This window comes from Lampetra planeri, chromosome 5 (assembly GCF_965212315.1).
Source record: "Lampetra planeri chromosome 5, kcLamPlan1.2.h2, whole genome shotgun sequence".
Classification (NCBI taxonomy): Eukaryota; Metazoa; Chordata; class Hyperoartia; order Petromyzontiformes; family Petromyzontidae; genus Lampetra; species Lampetra planeri.
The window spans coordinates 16,226,386-16,246,542 of NC_136111.1; the positions used below are offsets into that span (position 1 = coordinate 16,226,386).

Here is a 20,157-nt window from a genome sequence, read left to right on the forward strand (position 1 = left end):
AAGGCTTGAGGTCAAGCAGCTCCTCTGTCACGTTCATGTTGTCATCAACTCCTCTTTAAAAAAATAAGTAGTTGTGCAGTGTCAGATGCATTGGTGCTTTCATCGCAGGCTAATGAGAAATAATCAAAAGCCACTCTCCTGTCCCCCAGTTGTCTCGGAATATCTAACGATATGTCCTCAACTCTCTGTGCCACAGTGTTGCGTGCCAGGCAAACATTAATAAATTCTTGCTTTTTCTCGGGGCAAATGTTCTCCACCATTTTAATGACACAGTCTTTGATAAACGCACCTTCAGTAAAAGGTTTGCCATGTTTAGCTATTAATATGGTCACTTCGTAGCTGGCTTTGGTGATGTTTTCCTTTGACTCACAGGCCCGCGTGAAGAATTGCTGTTGCGATGCCAGAGCAGCACGGAGTTGCTTTACTTTTTCAGCGCGGTCACTCCCTGTTAGCTTGTCGTATGTTGTAGCATGTTTAGTCTCGTAGTGTCTCTTTACGTTGAAATCCCCAAACAAGGCATCCGTCTCTTTACAAATTAGACAAACACAATATCCTCGATTTCCAGTGAAGAAGTATTGTAATTTCCACCGCTCCTGAAAGCGGCGGCCCTCACTGTCAACTTTTCTATTTTTTAAAATCCTTTATATTAAGTTCGCGTGCTTGCGTGCTTGCTTGCTTAGGACCGTGCAAATCTTTCGGTCGTTTTTTAACCCACTTCCCGTGATCCAATCGAGATAACATTTTCCACACAGACTCGTTGTGCCAGACAATTATTGTTCGTGAAAAAAATTCCCAAAATGTTACACTTTTTAGGCAAAAAAAATGTATTTTACATATATTCAAATAGAACGCATTCATGGCTTTGGCTGAACGTCAGAGTGTAAGAGCCCAGAGCGTAACCCCTCCACAGGCCGTGGTGGAGTAGCGCAGTTGGTAGCGCCCTTGCTTCCCATGCCAAAGGTCGCGGGATCGATCCCCGCGTCCTCCACAGGCGAATATATTTTTTAATCCTTTATATTAAGTTCGCTTGCTTGCTTAGGACCGTGCAAATCTTTCGCTCGTTTTTTAACCCACTTCCCGTGATCCAATCGAGCTGACATTTTCCACACAGACTCGTTGTGTGTGACAATTAATTTTCGTGAAAATTTTTTTCCAAAATTTTACACTGTTTAGGGAAAACAAATTAAATATTTAATTACCAATTGCTTAATACTGGCAGACAATCATCTGACCCATAGATTGCAGCCATCTCAAGCCAGAGGACGAGAGAACTCTAGCCGCCACGCATATAAAGGATTTAGAGTGAAAAACTTTGTTTTTACGGGTTTACTTGTTTTTAAGTCGCCATGGCAGAAATGATTCGAGGGGTTCACGGCACGGATGCAAAATTTGAGAGCATTAGAATAGTGCTGCCACCGTGTGGCGGAAAGAGGAATTTATCTATTCTGACAGCCCTTGCGAGCCATAAATAACACATTATAAGACCAAAGCTGCGGGCCGTGATTGGCCCGCGGGCCGGACTTTGGACATGCCTGGGTTAGAGGAAAGGGAAAGAGGAGGGCACCGAATGCCTCACTAGTCTTTCCTTGAAAGGCCCTCGACTGTCTAACTCTTCAACAGAAAACTAGGCTACATTCGAAGAGATCAGCCAAAATTAGCCACAAAATGGGGTTTTTCCTGAAACCCGTGAGTGCCGAATGTTTATTGGATTTGATCGGTAAGAACTGCTATTCACTGCTGAAGGAATTTTCTGATGAGCTGGACTAGATTCCTAGCCATGGAGCTCTCTTGCATCGGTCAACTTGAGGGGAATCTGGGGTGTGATAAGTGTGGAGCAGTGGTTCATTATTTGTGGACTCTAAAAAGGAACATTTTATTTTCTGCAGGAATGTCACCTGCCTTACTCCCTCGACCGGGCGAATCTGAGTGAGTGGAGCTGTGGGGAAATAGCTACTTTGCTGGTCACGCAGAGGTATGTTGTTCTGGGGGGAGATTTCAACTGCCCTCTCGACTTATCAGACGTGCTGCGTGCTTCTGGGAGTTGGAGGCTAGGCCCTTCTTGTAGACACATCAATGCTTTAATCAAGGATAATGATTTGACTGATACCTTTCGGTTACTGCACCCAGTACTTCCTGGGTTTACTTGGTTTCAGTAACTCTGGATCTCTGCATTCGAAAATTGATTTTCTTTTTGTTTCTGCTGAAGTTATAGCGGAGCATGTAAAGACTGCCAGTCTCTTTCTCGGATCACAAATTGATTATGGCGAGGTTTCAAATTCCGGGTGGATTAATGTTGGAGAAAGGGATTTGAAAAATGAACGCGAGTGTCCTGGAAGATGAGAAGCTTGTGAGGGCTTTCATTACACATTATGAAGAATGGAAGAGCCTACAGTGCCATGGCTGAATGGTGGGAGATGGTTAAGAATCGGACTAAGGGTTTCTATCAGGCATAAAGGGTGAGTGTTAGAAATGAGTTGAGGGGCTTAAATGACCAGCTGGAGTAGGCATACCGGTTTCTTGACTTGGGCTTTCCTATGGTGGATGAAATAAGGCATCTAAAAGACAAGATCTCCTTGTCACTTAAAAAACGGGCTGCGCAGTTTGTTTTTAGGGCAGTGGAGGAGGGAGAAAAGTGAACGTGTTTTTATTTTTAAACGTCTAGGAACCCCAACAGTATAATCCATGAGCTCGTCAGCCCTAGCCTTGGTAGGCAGACACAGACAGAATGTATTGTTGAGGTTGCACGATAATATTATGCAGACTTCTAGAGCCGTAGAATATCGGAGGTGGATGCCCAGAATGTCTTTCTTGGATAAGTTAATTAGCCGGTCGTGGCTCCGGATGAGATAAATAAGCAAATACAAATGGAGGAATTGAATAAGGCTGTGAGAGGTTTGCAGCTGCAAAAGACACCAGGGAGTGACGGGATACCAGACGAATTTTACGTCAAGTTCTGGGACACTATCAAACATGACTTGTTGCAATTGTATAGGGAAATTTTGGCGGCTGGACCAGTGCCAGAGTCCATGAGGGGAGGGGTGATATCCCTTGTATATAAGGGGAAGGGGGCCGCAGTGACATTGGGAACTGGCGCCTAATCACCCTGAATACCAATTACAAGATCTTGGCCAAAACCATTGCAGCACGATTAGGAAGAGATAGCTGAAGTAACACAAGCAGACCAAATATGTGCGGTCCCAGGCAGACATATCTCAGACAACCTTATCGTATTGATGGAGGTCCTAGAGTCCACGATAGATGGAGGAAGGCCACTGGGGCTCCTTAGTTTAGATCAAGAGAGCTTTTGACCACATATCGCATGACTACATGTTTTTGGTGTTAGCTCGCATGGGGATAGGAGAGCATTTGGTTGGTTAGGTACAAAAGTTGTATTGTAATCTTTCTAGTAGACTTTTGATAAATGGTTCTTTCTGAAGCTGTTCCAGTTAGATGGGTGTGAGACAAGGGGTGCCCCATGTCGCCAGTCTATGTGTATGGAGCCTTTTGCCTAGGCTGTTGGAGCCAGTTGGAGGATTCGAGGGGTGCTCATCCCAGGGTGTAAAGAGCAGGTAAAAAATACGTTATGGATGATATTGTGGTATTCTGTAGGGCTGTCTCATCGGTTTGGGAGGTTTTGGAGCTCGCAAGACTTTTTCACTTAGCCTCGGGATCTAGGATTAATCTGAGCAAGAGTGAGATCATGATTCTTGGAGACCCTATGCTTTTTGAAGGTTGCCCAACAGAGCTGAGAGTGCAAGTGGAAGGGATTAAGATCTTGGGGGTCACGTTTTTACCTAAAGGATTCTGCAAAAAGGAACTGGAGGGAAAGATAAAGGCTATGAAGGGCAGGCTGGTCAGATGGATGACCAGAAGCCTCACTATGGAAGGGAGGATTTTGGTTTTAAAATTAGAAATGTTACCTGTGCTCAACCACCTGGTGTACATCTTTCCACCAGGCGTGCTAATGTTGCATTATATTGAGATGCTGTTTTTCAGGTTCATTTGGAGGTGAAATGGATGGTGAAGAGGGAGACATGTCTAAAAATCCTGCGAATGGTGGGAGGGAAGCCCCTAACGTCGCATGTACCCTGAGTAGATCTTTGTTTGTAATACAATTTTCGCTTCTTTTTTTAGATGGTCTCCAAGCAAAAGCCTCCTACTTTGTGCAATAAAGACTGGCACGGCTCCTACGTTGATTGGGGATGGCGTCACCTACCTTGCTGTAAACCCCTCCCCTGGATGCAGGGGTGGCTGTGTGCTGCGGTTAGCAAGTACATTGCAGAATATGAACAGGCTCTTGTAAGAGCGGCGTGGCTCCCACAAAGTGTCCTCGCTGAGATTGTCAAGAAGGAGACCTACAAAGGGGTACCGGGCGCACGGAGTGCCCTTCACCAGCAAATATGGGTAAACGTGTCATCTGAGGCCCTAACTAAGGTGCAAAGGGATGTATCTTGGATGGCGGTCTGGGGATAGGCTGTCATGCAGAGCCTATATGCATTCATGCCAAATGAGCCACACCCCTAAGCACCCAAGAGGCTGTAGTGCGGATGAGTACACAGGTCATGTTTTTGTGCGATTGTTCCTTTGCGCAGGAAGTATGGGAGCTGTGCCAGCCTTTGTTAGCACGTTTCTATCTTGTCAAGGTCACTGCCAAGCATTATTTGGGGAGTCTTTCAGTGGAAAGCAGTAAGGGCCTGGGCTTGGGAATGGGCCATTGTTGGGGCTGTAAAGGAAGCCTTGTGGAAGGTGCGAGGGTTTGATCAGGGGCACCTATGACACCTTCAGATGTGTACCACCTAACCCTGTAGGCTGCTCTGACAGGTGGGAGGTAGATAAGGCAAGAATGGGCAGTGGAGCAGCAAAAAGGAAATGGCAGTGGCTTCTGCCTCCGTGTCGCACGTGTTGATACATGCAACACTGGGAAATGTGATTTTAGCCATTGCCAGGGGCAGAGCCGCTGGGGGGGGCTCAGTCTCCCCCCCCCCCCCCCCTGAAATTTTGGTAAAGTTGGTTATTCGCGGTAACCGGATATCCGGCTGCTGCAAAATGCTGACTGCCACCTTGTGCTGCCCTGCAGGCTGCTTGAGCAGCAGCCTTTCGAACTTAATAGCCACATCAGCGGCTCCAACCTATCAATAAACTCCGTTCAAATCCAATAATTAGTTTTATACATTTGTGGCGCCCATTGGAAAACATACACTGGATATCTCAGAATTATTGAAGTCGGCCCCCTCAAAGTCAAAATCCTGGCTCCGCCCCTGGCCATTGCACTGGGAATTGAGGAGCGAGACTCGGTTTGGCAATCGCGGATTCTTGTTTATGTATTTGTACCAGCAAAGTTTTGTGTTTATCGGTACATGCCATGTGTTGTGGAACTATGGGGGATTTTGTATTAGTGGCAATGTCCCTCTTGCGGGTTATTGTTTTGGAACTGTTGACCTATGTAATTGGAGTAACCGTTTTTAAATACTGTTCAAGGCTGCTGTTGTGCTGGAGAAGGAGACTGAGGCAGGCGGGTGATTTCATTCCGCTACTGATCCTACTCTAAGTAGCTGGGACTGATCCACTGAGGTGGCCTGTTGACCCGCCTCGAGGTGGCTGCTGTGCTGGGGACTGATCTGGCTCGAGGTGGCTGGGACTGATCCGGCTCGGTGTTTGGAGCTTATGTTTGGTCTGTTCCAGAGCCGGGTGGTGCTTCATGCGTGCCTTCGGGATTTTGCGCAGCGGTTTTCTCCCACCAGCATTCGTGGTGGAGGAAGTCTGAGGCCGTGGTTGTCAGGTTGTTGTGTGGCTGTTGGCTGTTGTCTTGTTGCGAGGGTCATTTAGGTTGGTATAGTGGCTTGTGATGCGTGCACTCCTCTGGAGAAGTAGTAGGCCTGTTGCCCTTTAACAATGTAAGATTTGTGTAGAAATTAAATACTATACATCTGGAATATATACCGGCAGTGATCTTGGTTGTGTTCTGCGCATGGCCATTTGGGGCTTCGCGTAAAATAGGGGCTCTACCATAACTTAAACAAGTGGTGCTAGCTATGGGTTTTGGATATAGACCGAAACCCGCAAAAGCATGTTGCACCAACCTCCCCCTCCCCCCGTCCTACTCCTCGAGTCGGTCACTACACAGTCTGCCATATAAACTTGGGCTTCTGTGGGATCGGGGCCTCATAGTCAACAGTGAGGCCCAGTCCCCTGGCCCTCGGACCCTCCTTCCCTTCATAACACGATGCCACTGCCAGCTAATGGGGACACTTCCTGGAAGGTGAGGTCGTCCGACAATGTTATCTCCCTGAACTTCAACGGCCTTAACCACCCTATAAAAAGACAGGACTCTGTCCTTCCTCCAGAGGCAAAAAGCCGACATTGCCTTCGTGTAGGAATCCCATCTCGCTGAGCTGGAGTCAGCCAAGCTTAAGAAGGAATAGGTGGGACAGGTTTCCACCCTTGCCATTTCCAGGGAAGCAGGGTAGCAGGGGAGTAGCCATTTTGATCCATAAGCGTGAACTTCCACCCCTCAAAAAAATTACTCGGGAGATTTATCCTGGTAGATGGCTCCTTTCTAGGGACGAATCTTACTTTGCTGAACATCAACACCCCCACCACCCCGCTAAACTCTAGGATGCTCTCCTCAATAGCAGCATTGGTAGGGCATAAAGATAATAAGAATTGTGGGAGGGGACAGGAATATTACGCTTGACCCAGCTCTGGACAGGTCCAACCCCCCAAGAGGGTTGGTGTAGCATCATTGTGACTGGTTATCGATCTCCACCACCTCATTGACCCCTTGCAAACCCTTACTCCCCTGAAAAGGAACTATACTCATGTATCTGGTCCACAGGACCATGTCTAGAATCGATTACTTTTCAATCTCCAACACCCTCCTCCCTTGGGTTTCAAACGTAAGGATACTTGACCAACAACTTTTTGACCACCGTCCTGTTCTTACAGTTTATTCTGGACCCCACCTGAAGAATCCCATAGCACATGGTCCCTGGGTACCAGATTATTGAAGGATGCAGGCCTATTAACGAGAATCAGAAATGACGTCGCTCGTTTCATGTAAATAAACTCGATCACCCCACCCCAACCTCCCCGCTGTTCTCGGATGCTCTTAAAGCTACCCTCGGGCATTTTAATCTCAGAAGGGACTTGGAGGATTAAAGGACCAGAACAATCCTTGAGCTGGAGGAAAAACTGAATGAAAAACATAGCCTATGCAAGGCAACCGAATCTTGTGTGGTCCAAGGGGAGGTCAATAGACTAATGTGGAACTAGACAATGTGTTAAATGACCAAACCTCCCTCTCCTGAGGGCCAAGATTTTGTTTCACGACCCCTCTCTCTCCACGACAAAGCTCTTGGCCCAGCTGGTCAAGTGCAAGGAAACTCGTAAGCAAATTGCTGGGATCAAGGATGCCGATGCGCACCTCGGGACAAGGGCAGCAGAGGATAATGAAAAGTTCTGCAGCTACGACAAGGACCTGTACGTGTTGGACTTTCCATCGAGCCCCGACAGATTTCTACTTGAAACTCCCCTACCCTATATCCACCCAGATTGGAGGGAAGCTATGGAAGCCCCGACCTAAGCTCCCTGAACTCCTGAAAGCCCTGGGTTCCTCCCCCTGCAGGGAAGGCCCAAGGCCCTGACGACTTCTCATTGGAGTTCTACAGAAGCCTGGGCCCCCTGATCCTAACACACCTCTTGACACTTTAAACGAGTCTCTTTGACAAGGGAAACTCCCGGACTCCTTAGAAGAGGTGACCAATCACCGTCATACATAAACCAGGATCCCCTGTAGACCAGACCAAGAGCTACAGGCCCATTTCTCTCTTGAATACGGACTATAAGCTGTATCCTAAAACTCTGGTGTGGCACCTTGAGAAAGCCATTCCAGAGGTCATTGGCCCTGCCCAGACGGGGTTCGTCAAAGGCAGGGATGCCTCGGCAAACATCAGAACCCTGGTCAACTCTTGATATTGCCTCCAGGTCGGCATCAGCGTACGCCATTGCACTAGACAGGGAGAAGGCATTCGATTGGGTTGAGTGGGGGTTTCTTCTTGGTACCATACGGAGGCTAGCCTTCCCCCACCCTGGTTGATAGAAATGTGCAGACTCCTTTATGCTCATCCAACTAACAGTTACTACAAATTGGTTCGTCTCGGATAAGTTCCCCCTCACTAGAATCACGAGACAAGGATGCCCCCTATCCCCCCTCCAATTTGCAATTGAACACTGCCAGCCAGGATACGAAGTAGCCAGGAGATATTAGGCATATGCTACGGGCAAGTCTAAAATAAAGTATATTTAAATCTTGACTTAAAGCTTTTGTGACTGCAGGAATTCATATTCCTTGGGTCTTTCGGTAAAGTCACGTAGATGGGTTCAAAATAATAAAATAAACAAAACTACGACGTTTCGATCCCAACACAAGCGACTGTCATCAGGTGGTATATTGAGGCCTCCCTAGCCATTGGGGACGATATCCCGCTATGACTCCCCAATCGGGTACACTTGGTAAAAATGATTACTCTTGCGAAGGCCTTGTGCCATCTCAGGATGATTCTGACAAAGATATCTCAGAATTGTTTTAGTAAGCTCCGCTCCCCTTGTTCTGCCTCACGGCAGGTGTCTTGCCTCACGGCAGATGTGGGGTGTATGTACACAGGAATTTCCTGTTTTTGATGCTAAGTTTGGTCACGTGAACAGAAAGTTGCGATTTAAGATTCCCGCTCAACCACGCGGGCGTCGGCCATTACACACATAATTCAAGATGGCGGCACACATCGCGTCCCAGTGAAGCCAGCCGCAATTGTCCATTGTGGGACTTTAAGAAGCACTGTCTGTAAGTTCGTTTGTTCTTATAATATTGGCAATGCTGTTATAATGTTAGAATGACCGTTATAATGATGTAAATGCCTTTAAAATGCTGTTAAATTGTTATGATAAATACGAGGCCTAGTTAACAACGAAGCCTGCAACTATCCTTATTGTGAATGTTACTTGTAATTTAATAAGTCGAGTCAAACTTGTACCCAAGTAACTATATTGCGATCCTGAGAGCAAGGATGACGAAATATCTCATCCACAATTTAGTGTTGTGTAATACTGTACATTTGGGGTGCAGTGTGATGAATACACGATGTGCCTTTATGTAACACAGCAGCTTATGCTCTTGTATAGTTATTCAGTGGTAGTGTAGGGGCCTGGTCCATCCAGGATCTATTGTTTAGAAACATGTTATCTAAGACAATGTTATGATGCTGTGGTGTTCATTCATTGTGTTGGTGTTTCAGGGTATTAACAGATGCCGTATCTGTGCTGTTTTCTTACCAGCTTTACCTCGTTAAATTCAATAAATGACGTTTGGAGTCGGACGTTCATCCTGGCTCTGAGGGTTTATTGGACGCGAGGTTAACTACTCGGCTAGCTGTGCAACGCAGCGCACAGCGAGGCCGAGACACCCCTCATATCCTCCTTTGTTTGGGGCCATAAGGTGGCCAGGATCGACAACTATACCTTAACTCATGAAAATAAATGCGTTGGGCTGGCGCTATCTGATTTTGCTAAGTACAGTCATACCTCGGTATACGACCGCTTTGAAATACATCGACTTTGGTATATGTCGTGTTTTGACGAGAGAAATGTCTTGGGATACGGTGTCTTGCTTGGGATACGATGCACTTGCTAGAACTTGTATGGGTCGGGATGAGTCACTGCGTACCCGCGTCTACCCCGTTCATGACTCCTCCCCTTCCTCACCACCATCCTCGTAGGCTATCAACTCCTCTCAGCAAGGTACAGTGATGTTAAATTTTATTTTTCAATTTATGTATGCATTTACTTTAATTTATGTATGCATTTTAGTAATAACTAGTGTCTAAATTATTTTGTACAACCCCATTACTATGTCATATAAAATATCATTTCTTATACTCTGGAACGGATCATTTCCTTTCCCTTTATTTCTTATGGGAAAAATTCGTTTGGTATACGTCATTTTCTGTACAGGTCCTACCCTCTGGAACGAATTAACGATGTATACTGAGGTACCACTGTACTACTTATCGGGAGGCCTCCTTATGGTCAAGTATTGGCTCAAGGACAGACAGGGTTCCTGGAAGAAGTTTTAAGAGGCATCATTATCCCCTGGAGCTTTGAGCGAATAGGCCACTCGCACCCTAGATATAAGCCCTCGGATTTTAAACTACTATCCTCGGTCAACACAACCCTATGGATCCTGAGAGACGTTTCCCTATCACCTTTGGCCTTCAGCGACTCTCCCCTATGTGGTATAATCCATCCTTCAGAATTGGGGGCAAGGGGGTCAGCTGGCCGGCTTTGAAAGAGCGGGAATTAGAAGGGTGGGTGATCTCTCGTCTGACTCAGGGGGGATAGACACTCTCCAAAACATTATAAAGCAATATGGCATTCCTATTAGTGTTTTTTAATTTCTCCAGATCAGGGACTCTAACAAGGCAAGGGATTTCGATTCACCTGAGGACGGCTGCTTGCGTTGTGGCCGAAACGTCGTGAGAATTATTTAATCATGTTTTATTTTTATTATTTTATTATTTCCATTCTACGTGACTTTACCGAAAGAACCAAAAAGAAGGCAAGGGATGTTGACCTCCGAAAGATCCCCTCTCCGATATGGGTATGGCTGATGGAGGAGAGGGCCCACTATAATTCCAACTCCTACTCCCAGGCCCTACCGAGGTGAGACCAAAGACAAGAGCGCTTTGGGAGGGAGTGCTGGGCCGCCCGATCCCATCAAAGTCTTGAAAACTAATTTGGCACAACCCCCAGCAGGGTCTAAGATCCCTCCCTCTCAGGATGATTAAATTTAAGTTCCTTCATGGCACATATCTCACTAACCAACGGATGGCTAAATTCTTCCAGAGCATATCCCCAGACTGCCCTAGCTGCCCCCTGGGCACCATCCAAACGTACATTCACACCTTCTGGGACTGTCCCACATTCTATGATAAAATAACCAATCTGTATAACATGATGTCTGGCACCTAGATACTACCTAGCTTTGGATCCTCTCGCCTGAGCCTTACACCCCAAGGTATCACCAGGCACCAACACATCCTTCTCCACGCATTTAACATTTCGGTTAGAAAAACCATCCTGAGCTCCTGGAAGAATCATGGGGCATAACTCCCAATTTGGCCGAGCAGCTTTAGAACACCTGAGTCTGAAACTGAGGAATAAGGAAGGGGAGTTCACCCAGATCTGGGGTCCCCTCGTGAATGCCACTCCAGAGACCCTGAGTTTACTTGATTGAACTTGAAATGAGACTGACTCCCCCCCCCCCCCCCTCTTTCCCCCCGAAGAAAAGGGATCTGACGCACGTACCACATAATGCTACAGTCCTACACGTCCGCATTTGTTGTCTGTCCGAGCCGCCTATTCCGCTATGCACCACTCACCTGTCGCGTTGGATCAAAAGCAATTATTTACAAGAAAAATATGCTGTTAATAACAGGCTGGCGAAATAAACGGAGCTTTATCGACGAGACAAAAAAAATATCAAAATCCGTATATTTATTTAAACTGGAGGAATCCGATGAGCTATAAAATATTTTTTCATAGATATCCAGTGGGGCAGGTCAGAACGCTACAACTACAAACAATGCAAAACACAATTGGAGTGCAAATATAGGAAAGGTAAACAAATGACTAAAATATATACTAATAAAAGTAAACACATTTTTTTCTTACCAGGTGAAGCCCACTGCTTATTTTTTTAGAAGCGACCTGGCCAAAAATGATAGCTCAACGAAGTAGCTTATAGGAGCAAAATAATTTTAACGCATGTTTCTAAGTGTTGAGGGAAAACCCAGAGGAAACGGAGAAAAATCCATGCGACCACGGGGAGAACATGCAAACTCCAAATATATAGGCGTTCGGGTCGGGCTCGAATCCCCGACCGCATGCATATCAGGCGAGGAAAATAACATCGCACCACCATATCGCCCATTAAATAAGGAAAAGAAAAATATAATTATATAAGTTCAAATTGCGTTTGTGCATCAATTCCCAAGCTTGGTAAAGGCAGTAAAAAACAGCAATAAACAGTCCCAGATCACGCCAAGACAACACAGTCCCTCACTAAAAATTGTTAATTGAAATAGAACTATCAATATATTGTTAAGAATCAAATTTACAAATCACATTGGCAAATGTGGCTGTATCCAGCACTAATATTCTGCTTCATAAGAGTTTTGAAGGAAGATTAATGATGTTAATGGAAGAAACAAGTTTGTTCCAAAACGTTGGTGCTTTCCCACCAATTCCAATTCTTGTTCTTGGGATAGTTAAAGGGTTTCTTTGATTTGACAATGGGTCAAATAATACAAATGACAACACGATTACAAATAATTATCTAATCTCATCACAGCCACGATTGCAACAGTTGATTGAATTGCTGATAGAGGACCTAGTGTTATACGAATATATTTTTTCAAATTGTATTGTGCTAATAGGGATTTTGGTCTTTTAAAATTAAGGTAATTTATTTGTTCTACTGATGATCCCGTTTAACCAGCTTCCTGGCTATTTTTCAAGAAAGATCCGTGGTTTGTGAGCAGGGCAACAACAAAAACAAAGAAAAAAAAGATACAAATTTCAGAGAATGAGTACAGGATACTTAAGGAATATTGCACAACTAACAAACAATGTCTTTTTAAGTCGTAAACAAAAGACACGCGGATCAAAAAAGACAGTCCAAAGAGGTACCAGAAAAAACGTTCAATCCAGATGCAAGTGTAGTGACATAAGAAGGGAGGGGCTGCTGGGGGCTCTGGGTTCCCAGGTGGGTCCAGACGCTTAAGCCTCTGGGTGCCAGGCGCTGGGTTCCCAGGGGGTCCAGACGCTTAAGCCTCTGGGCGCCAGGCGTTGGGTTCCCAGGCGCTTAAGCCTTTTTGGCGCCGCCAACGGGGGGGGGCTGTGTGTGCTCTGTGGGATGTCTGGTGGCGCACATGGCCCCACCCCGTTGGCGGCGCCAAAAAGGCTTAAGCGCCTGGGAACCCAACGCCTGGCGCCCAGAGGCTTAAGCGTCTGGACCCCCTGGGAACCCAGCGCCTGGCGCCCAGAGGCTTAAGCGTCTGGACCCACCTGGGAACCCAGAGCCCCCAGCAGGCCCTCCCTTCTTATGTCACTACACAAGTAAGCTCTGTGTTTTAACCTAATTGGAAGATAGTGGGGGAATAAATGGAGGGAACCAAGGTGTAGAAAAGCGGCAAGGGTATTTCAAAAACGTGGAGCAGCAACGCGGAATACTTATTTTTCAAGATTAAGCGAATACATTTTTAGTAGAAAAGTGGCCCACGCCTACCTACTGTCCCCTCCCATTACTACCTTATTGTCCCTGCCAGTCCCTATTGTCTCCACCCAACACTATTTACTGTCCTCACCCAACACTACCTACACTCCTCACATTTGCAAAAACCGCACCCCAAGACTAACCCTGTGGTCTGGAGGAAGGGTCTGAGCCTAAACAGTCAGGAAAAGGGTATAAATAATAAGGGGCGGGTCCTAAAAATGAACGCAAGAAGCCGAAAGAGGAGAGAGCCCGAATCAGAAATGGGCGGGGCCTTATCAGGAAGGGATGGGGCCTAATCAGGAAGGATTTGGGGATGAAGAGTAAGGGGGTGAAGCATAAGGAGGAAGGAGGTAGGCCTAAAGAGGAACCCACTAAGGTTGAACTTCCGTATTGATTTTAGGCAATTCAAGCAAACAATCAAATTTGTGCAGCAGGCAGCATATATTTAGTGCTGTAGATGTGGCCACAGGCCAGCTAGTTTTTTTTATAATACAAATGTACCAATGTAATTTGGCACTGTGGAGTTAGACCATTGGCTCTTGGTACCGGATGTATGATATATCGTGACGCTATCACTTTCCAGACCAGTGTCTCTGTGATCTGTTAAGTCTGCAACGAGCTGCATCAGTGGACTGGACCGAAAAGGCTTGGTGGGACACCCACTTTATGTTTTTATATACACCAGGAATCCGCCAAAACATATAAAATGTATTAAAAATGTGACGACTAATTACCTGCTCAACTCTTTCGTTTATACGTGTGAGAATGTCTTTTAATGTACAGTTAACTTTGTGAATTGTGCACTCCTGCAATGTATTGTACCTGCGGTTGCTCCGCCATGACGAGCCGTGACTAAGTGCTGCTTTGATGGAAGTGACTCTGACCTTTCAACTCCAGCTGCTCACCCCAATCACTGACAAGGTTGGGACCACAATCTGCCAACACAAGAACAATGTCACAATTACGATCAGAGCATATTTCCCTTGTTGTTGTACATTTAACCTGGTGACAGAGAAGTGGAATAATCAGGTTGCTAATTATGTTGAAGGTCATGCCTGAGAAGCATGAACATTTTTACCAAAGTTGTGACACAAACACTCCACGATATTCTCATTCCCATTCCACCTGGAGTCTAAGTTGCCAGTGCTGGTAAAGCCTGTTTATTGACAGATAACCAGACCAATCACGGGGCAGAGAGTGGTTTCCTGAATTCGACCATAGGATCACGTATTCATTATATAGTTGCATACATTTGCAGTGAGTCTAACTGAGTCGCAGACGTTATCTTGGGAGCAACACTATTTATTCACATAATAGCACGAACATAACACAACCTACACTCGGGTCTCGAATGCCCATCTAACCCCGCTACGGCAGAAATAGACATGGTTCGCTATTCCAGTCCGGACCACAAGCTGGGTCCCAGACCGCGTGGCTAGAGGCTTCTTCTCCCCGACGTGGATCTTCGAACACCAACACTTGAAGAACCCTGAGCTCCTCACGGAGCTCTCGTTATATGCTCCCAGGCTGGGGTTGGCTCCGCCCTTCGCCCCGCCCACCTTCCAGCCTCCTCGGGCCCCTTCTCGAATGTTCCCGAGAGCTCTCCGGGACCACGTGACTGCCCCTTGGCCCCCGTCCACCAGTGGCCCCCCTCCAGTATCGTCTGGTCACGTGACAACAGGTATACCAGAGTATCATGCTCCAGAGTAACCCTGGCTGGCTGACGCTCGTTCTCACTCCCTCACTGGGAGCCGGCACCGCACACTGCTCGCAGTGTTGGTACTGCAGCCGGCAGCCCGGGCTTCCCGCAATGACAACATTACCTGCCGTGACTTCACAAGTCCCGGCACCACACAGTGACAAGTACAGTCACTACAAATGAATTTGAAACTGAAATATACTAATGTAGTGATAGTAGGTACTACTACAGTCAGTATATACTACTGTAGTGATAATAGATACTGCTTTCAAGTCGGTAGATACTACTATAGAGTTAGTAGATACTGCTATAGAGTCAATATATACTATTTTAGAGTCAGTAGATACTACTGTAGAGTCCTAGATACTACGGTAAAGACGGGAGATACTACTGCAGAGTCAGAAGATACTACTATAAAGTTAGTAGTTAAACTCTTTGGGTCTTTCGGTAAAGTCACGTAGATAGAAAAATATTTTGAAAGAATAACAAAAAATATCACGACGTTTCGATCGCAACACATGCAATCGTCATCAGGTGCAAAAGTACAGCTGGAGAACTGCTGAGGCAGGAAAAATATAGCGAGAGAGCTGCTGCAGCAAGAGGTTATATGTGTTTGAGATAGGTGCCACCCAAGGGTAAGTGGGCTGGGCTAGAGATGGAATTTGCATGTTAATTTAAGATCGGAGAGCTGATATACCCCACGACTATGGTGCTGAAGAGGCGGCCATTGTATTGGGATTTCTTGTGTTGCGATCGAAACGTCGTGATTTATTATTTTTTCTACCTATGTGACTTTACCGAAAGAACCAAAGCGTAGAGATTAGCATATCAATCTGTTGATGTAAGATTACAATGTCAGTATAAGAAAACCGCGTGCCACCGGAGCTGTGAGGGTGGCCATTGTATTGTGAGAGATTAGCATGTCAATGTGAGAAGACTCCGGCAGCAGCGGCTGTGTTAATGAGAAGATTACTTAGTAGTTACTGCTATAGTCAGCAGATACTACTATATAGCAAATAGATATGACAATAGATTCAGTAGATACTACTGTCGTACAATCAGTAGTTACTACTATATTTGGTAGCTACTACTATAGAGTCAGTATATAATACTTGTTGTATCTATGCCCCTTTTTTAAAAAAATTAATATTAAGAAGAATTAGGCCAATTTTTATATATATATTTTTTTCTTTTTGTTTAATTAAATAATGAAAACAACCCCTCGCATGCCACACCAAAAAAAAACGTGGAATGCCATTAAAAACTGCAAACGTCAGGACCTCCCCCAGCCACCTTTGTCTTTAACGGTCCGGCACAAACAGATGGCGCCATAAATACTTAGGGAGTTAGAGGGTTGCGAAAAGGGTTTATGACCTGACATTCCGAGGGTGTCTGTTTTTCTGTTGTTGTTTCTCTCGCAAGAGATGCGCAGAGGGGAGGGGTTCACGTTTTTGAGTTTTAAACACACGCACAGAAGTCTGTGAGCAGTCTGGTTCGAGTCGCGCTCAGTCTTGCAACTCGGCTTGCGACGCGGCGTTGCGACGGGGCTCGCAAGGGGAGCTGGGGCACATCGTGCCTCGAGGAGAGATGGAACAAGGAGGGGTCATTGGAGTCGCAGAAGTCTGATACCGATGGCCGGTGTCGCTTCTCACAGAACGAAGTGGCGAGGTGTGGTTAAGTGCGAGTGAAGCTTGCGAAATTCCAGCTATCATTCTTGTGAGAGAACCTGAACCAATGAAACCCCTGAAGTGAGGGCGGGAGAGGCATCAGCGAGTACCCGCGTGAAGCTGGTAGCTGCACGCCAAGGGAGAAAGAGTGTCAGCACTGACGAGCTGCGGATGAGCTGCGAGCGCTATTGGGCACCGCCGAAGGCGAGCATCGTGCCGACTCAACAATCATCCAGCAGTGGAGAAGACTGGAGCTGCCACCAAGAGAGAGAGAGAGCGCCATCGAATGCGTGTGTTTGATACACACACACACACCGACCAACACCCAGTGAGAACAGACAAGACGTCCAGCAGCGACGACGGAATCATCGCGCACCACGACGGTGAGCATCGTGCCGACGCCACTCGTCAAGCGGTGGAGAGAGAGAGTGCACGAGCAGCACACCCGGGCGTCACTGAGCGTCGTGCCAACTCGTCATCCAGCAGCGGAGGAACGGCGCTATCCTACGACGGAATCATTGCGCACCACGACGGTGAGCATCGTGCCGACGCCACTCATCAAGCGGTGGAGAGAGAGAGTGCACGAGCAGCACACCCGGGCGTCACTGAGCGTCGTGCCAACTCGTCATCCAGCAGCGGAGGAACGGCGCTATCCGACGAAGGAATCATCGCGCGCCACGACGGCGAGCGTCGTGCCGACGCCGCTCAATCTAGCAGTGGAGAGAGAAAGCAGGACGGCCTCGCTGTGGCCACGCCCAAGCGAGAAGTAACCTCTGAAGAGCTGGTTGTATCCCCTCCCCCACCCCACAAGCTCCGACACAACGCCCTGCCTCTGCTTAAAATAATAATTTTACAAGGGGACAACGCACACACAACACGCACACGAATACGACTTTCAAAAAGTTATCTTTGTGTTTCAAAAAGGGTTGCCATTTCAAGGTGGTGCGTTCAATATCAACTGATCGTGCAAAGCAGTTGCTGCCGTCGAGTTACATGAATAAGAAGTGTTTTAGTCATTTATTTTCGTTAATTGCACAATCTTGCCGATGAATCTATTGACGTATACTTTTGCCTTTGCATATTAGAGTGGCATATGTTTGTTTAGAATTAAAATTGCTTAACACCAAGTGTTCGAGTGCTTCTTTCCCAGTCCATGCAAAACTGTCTTATTCATAAGAACTGTAACCTGCGTTGAGATATGAATTTGGAGACCTAACATAACATAAACACACTAAGATAATCAATAAATGTTTAATCAAAGATAATCGTTTATCCCGATTGATACAACTCTGGATAACGAAACTAAGCCTAGTTATCATAACTGCATACGTTAACATAATCGCAAGCATTCACATAAATTAATACGATTATATCAGTGATTATCATAACTTATGCATATAATTACATACATTAACATAATGTATTCGAATTATGCATTTTTCCAATTTTTATTAATTTTTATCAAAATTTCATAATCCGGCATATACAACATACTCCACTCAATAGATACCACTATAGTCAGTATATACTGCTGCAGAGTCAGTAGATACAGCTATAATGAGCAGATACTGCTATAGAATCTGCAGATACTACATAAAGTGTCTACAGATACTACGATAGAGTCTGCAGAAACTGTGAATTTGAGTCAGCAGATACTACTATCGTGTTAGTTACTACTATAGTTAGTGGATACTACTAAACAGTCAACAGATACTGCTATAGAGTCAGCAGATAATACTATAGAGTTAGCAGATACTACTATAGAGTTAGTAATTAATACTGTGTTCAGTAGATACTACTATAAAGTCAGTAGATAATACTATAGAGTCAGTGGATACAACTACAGAGTCAGCAGATACTACTATAGAGTCAGTAGATAGTACTGCAGAGCGAGATACCACTATAGAGTCACTAGATACTGCTCACTCAATTGTATGTAGGATATGTAGGTATATATGCTTACGGGGGGATACAAATATTTTTTTAGGGGGGTTCAACAATTTACGGAAACCTTTTAGATCAACTATTTACCCCCCACTTTCTATAACTTTTTGGACTTCTGCAAGCCTCTCGTAATTTTGTTGACGGACAAATGGACAAACTGGTTTTCACAATAGCTTCGTATTTGTGTATGTATTTGTTATGTTTTCAAGAGAAGACAAGTTTTGAAATATATGTTCCCCCCGGGCAATGCCGGGTATTTCCCGCTAGTCTTACCTATAAAATTCATTTTTGTCTGTCTGTCTGAGTGTCTATCTGCCTGCACGGGTAACTTGTAACATTTTTAACTGACAAACTGTGGGGTTTACGTAAGAATGTATCCTTTTATAAGCAGAGGGCGGCACAAAAGCATGCATCTCTGGATGCGCGAGAACGCTGACTCGTGGTTCCCCTAGCAACGCACACACGCGATCGGTGGGGACGGGAGTGGATTCTCATTCGCGTTCAAAATGCAAAAAAAAACGCTGAGGGAAATTCTTTACATTGTGATGTTTTCTTATCCCCCCCCCACCACAATGTGTGCACTTACTACTATAGAGTCAGTAGATGCTACTACTATAGTCAGTAGATATTACTACTGTAGAGCGGGCAGGGGGATGGTGGTGGGGGCAGGGGGGATAGCAGCCCAGCCTCAGCCGGCCAAAGCAACACCTCAGCCGGCTGGGCAATCTAGGCGAGGCCAGGCGCTCTGCACGGAACTAGGCCTCACCAAGGCATTCTGTTAAGTTAGTAGTTAGTACTATAGAGTCGATATATACTATTAGAGACTCGGTATATACGACTATAAAGTAGGTAGATACTATTGTAGAGTTAGTATATACTGCTACTGTAGAGCGGGCGGTGGGAGGGGTATAGCAGTCCAGCCCCTGCCTGCCAAGGTGCCACCTCGGCCGGCTGAGCAATCTAGGCAAGGCCGGAGGCTCTGCATGAGACTAGGCCTCAACACAGAACTCTGTTAAGTGAGTAGTTAATACTATTGAGTCGACATATACTATTATAGAGTCGGTATATACGACTATAGAGTCGGTAGATACCACTATAGAGTAGGTATATACTACTATAGAGATAGTAATAATATTACTATAGTAAGTATACACCACTGTAGTGATAGTAGATACTATTACAGTAAGTATATACTACTGTAGTGATATTCGATACTACTACATACAGTATATGCTACTGTAGTGAGAGTAGGTACTACTACAGTCAGTATATACTACTGTAGTGATAGTAGATACTGCTATCAAGTCGGTAGATACTACTCTAGAGTTAGTAGATACTGGTATAGAGTCGATATTCACTATTATAGAGTCGGTAGATAGGACTGCACTCAGTTGAAACTATTGCAGAGTCACTAGATACTACTATACAGTCAGTAGTTACGACTATAGAATCGGTACATACTACTGTAGAGTCGGTAAATACTACTGTAGAGTCGGTAGATACTACGGTAAAGTCGGGAG

General features: G+C 45.7%; 1 long non-coding RNA gene across 2 annotated transcripts in view; it reads right to left on the reverse strand.

Moving 5' to 3' along the window:
* The window catches only part of LOC144719017 (uncharacterized), a 72,306-nt gene that overhangs the window by 30,010 nt on the left and 22,139 nt on the right, over positions 1 to 20,157 (reverse strand). For both annotated transcript variants that reach the window (XR_013585524.1, XR_013585523.1), the window contains exon 3: positions 14,150 to 14,262. This is a non-coding gene — a long non-coding RNA (uncharacterized LOC144719017). The remainder of the gene's footprint in view (positions 1 to 14,149; positions 14,263 to 20,157) is intronic.